This window comes from Pongo pygmaeus, chromosome 23 (genome assembly GCF_028885625.2).
Source record: "Pongo pygmaeus isolate AG05252 chromosome 23, NHGRI_mPonPyg2-v2.0_pri, whole genome shotgun sequence".
Lineage (NCBI taxonomy): Eukaryota > Metazoa > Chordata > Mammalia > Primates > Hominidae > Pongo > Pongo pygmaeus.
The window spans coordinates 38662589-38665604 of record NC_085931.1 but is presented as its reverse complement, the minus strand read 5'-3'; positions in this window follow the sequence as shown (position 1 = coordinate 38665604).

The window sequence follows — 3016 nt, the reverse complement described above, 5'->3', positions numbered from 1 at the left end:
CTGGTCTCGATCTTCTGACCTCGTGATCCACCCGCCTTGGCCTCCCAAAGTGCTGGGATTACAGGCGTGAGCCACCGTGCCCGGCCTACTGTTATTATTAAAGGAAATGGAGGCCCTGAGAGGAGAAGTGACTTGCCTAAGCTCACACAGCTGGGGCTTGAAATCAGGGTGAACCTAAATCTGGGACCGCTGGACTCCATCTGCATCTTGATCATTTCTGGAAAATACTGAGTACTTACTATATGTCAGGCATTGAGCCTGGCACCTTGGGAGCACAAAGTAAAATGAGACACAGCCCCTGCCCCTGGTGAGCTTGTAGTCCAGTTTTGGTGATAAACAGATAAGCATGAGGTTAGACTACAAGGAGAAGCTTGTGGCGCATTATAAGTCAGCAGCACGAAGGGGCCTGGGTGCATAGAGGAGAGGATGTCACCCTGCCCGAGGTCATCAGGCTTCTGAGGCTCCATGACTCCTGAGCACAGTGTTTTTAAGAATTAGTGGGCCTTAGGCTGGGCGCGGTGGCTCAGGCCTGTAATCCCAGCACTTTGGGAGGCCGAGGTGGGTGGATCACGAAGTCAGGAGTTCGAGACCAGCGTGGCCAACATGGTGAAACCCTGTCTCCACTAAAGATACAAAAACTTAGCCGGACATGGTGACGCACACCTGTAATTCCAGCTACTCGGGAAGCAGAGGCAGGAGAATCGCGTGAACCCGGGAGGCGGAGGTTGCAGTGAGCCGAGATAGTGCCATTGCACTCCAGCCTGGGAGACAGGGTGAGGCTCCATCTCAAAAAAAAAAAAAAAAAAAAAAAGAATTAGTGGGTCTTGGGCTATGTGTGGTGGCTCACGCTTATAATCCCAGCACTTTGGGAGGCCAAGGCGGGCAGATCACCTGAGGTCTGAGGTCAGGAGTTTGAGACCAGTGTGGCCAGCATGGCAAAACCCCGTCTCTACTAAAAATACAAAAATTAGCTGGATGTAGTGGCAGGTGCCTGTAATCCCAGCTGCTCGGGAGGCTTAGGCAGGAGAATCACTTGAGCCTGGGCAGCAGAGGGTGCAGTGAGCCAAGATTGCACCAGTGCCCTCCAGCCTGGACAACAGAGCGAGACTCCGTCTTAAAAAAAAAAAAAATTAGTGGGTCTTGATTCAAAGTTGGAAATATATTTTTCACAAATGCAGTAATTCACACAAAATGAAACAAAATTTCACTAGATAGTTGTTACTTGTAACATAAGGTGTACTTACTTGTATAGCTTAAGTTTTGTTTTTATTGTGGTAAAATATACATAACATAAAATGTATCACTTTACCCATCTTTAGGTGCTCAGTACTGTAGCATTAAGTACATACACATTGTTGTGTAGCCATTACTGCTATTCATCCACAGAACTTTTTCATCATCCCCAACAGAAACTGCACCCATGAAACACTAACTCCCTATTCCGTGTTACCCCGTCCCCTGGTAAACTTTAGTTCTACTTTGTTTCTATGAGTCTTCTTCTAGTTACTTCATGTTAGTGGAATCACCCATGTCTTTTTGTGTCTGGATTCTTTCTTTCTTTCTTTTTATAGACGGAGTTTCACTCTTGTTGCCCAGGCTGGAGTGCAATGGTGCGATCTTGGCTCACTGCAACTTCTGCCTCCTATGTTCAAGTGATTCTCCTGCCTCAGCCTCCCGAGTAGCTGGAATTACAGGTATGCACCACCGTGCCCAGCTAATTTTGTATTTTTAGTAGAGACAGGGTTTCTCCATGTTGGTCAGGCTGGTCTCGAACTCCCAACCTTAGGTGATCCACCCGCCTCAGCCTCCCAAAGTGCTAGGATTACAGGCATGAGCCACTGTGCCCGGCCTGGATTATTTCATTTGGCATAATGTCTTCAATATTCATCCATGTTGTAGCATGTGTCAGAATTTCATTTCTATCTTTTTTTTTTTTCTTTTTTTTGAGACAGGATATTGCTCTGTTACCAGGCTGGAGTTCAGTGATATGATCATAGCTACTGCAGCCTCAACTCCCTGGGCTTGAGACATCCTCCCACCTCAGCCTCCTGAGTAGCTGGGACCACAGGCATGTGCTACCATGTCTGGCTATATTTTTAAATTCTTTTGTAGAGACAAGGTCTCCCTATGTTGCCCAGGCTGCTCTCAAATATCTGGGCTTAAGCGATCCTCCTGCCTCAGCCTCCCAAAGTGCTGGGATTACAGGCATGAGCCAACCGTGCCTGTCTAGAATTTCATTTCTTTTTGTGGCTGATGAGTATTCCATTGTATGTATATACCGCACTCCCTAAATGGCTTTTTAATCTATAAATTGGTCACAATCTGCAGTTTGAAAAGTACTAAGTAGGGCCTTGCAGGATGAATAGGAGTTCATAAGACTGGACTGCAAGGGCCCTTCACTCCTTCATTTGGAAAATGAATGAAATGCAAACAGAAGTGGCCAAAACCAGGAAGAACCCCTGCTGGTTGGGTGCTCCTGATGGAGTGGGGTGGGCTGAGATTCATTAAGGATCCCAGAAGATAACACTGCTGGATGTTGCGCTACCCAGACCTTGGGGGTAAGAGAGCATTCTAGTGCCAGGATTATCTGGTAGGAGTGGCTGGGGGCGGCGGGGGGCATTTCCCTGAGGATGTGGCGGCTGAGCTGAGGTGTGGCTGTGCCTTCACTGAGCAAAAAGCCTTCCAGCCATGGGCACAACCCCTGCCAGGGCCTGTGATGGGAGAAGGTGAGAAGGGCACAGTAGGGGCCAGTGCAGCTCTGATGGAGGGACGGGGGCAGGCATGGCAAGGTCACCCGGGCTGGGCATGCAGGGCCTTGCACACTGCAGTGAGGAATTTGATCTTTATTCTCAAAAGACAGATCCACTGAATGTTCTAAGGATATGAGTGAAGGGCTGTCTGTGACCTGACTTTATCAGGTTTAGAGCCCAGCTGCTGCCCAGGTCGGGAGAGTGGTGGCCAGGGCCAGAAACGGAGGGATAAAATGGGGAGAGATTTCAACAGGACCTGGGAGTGG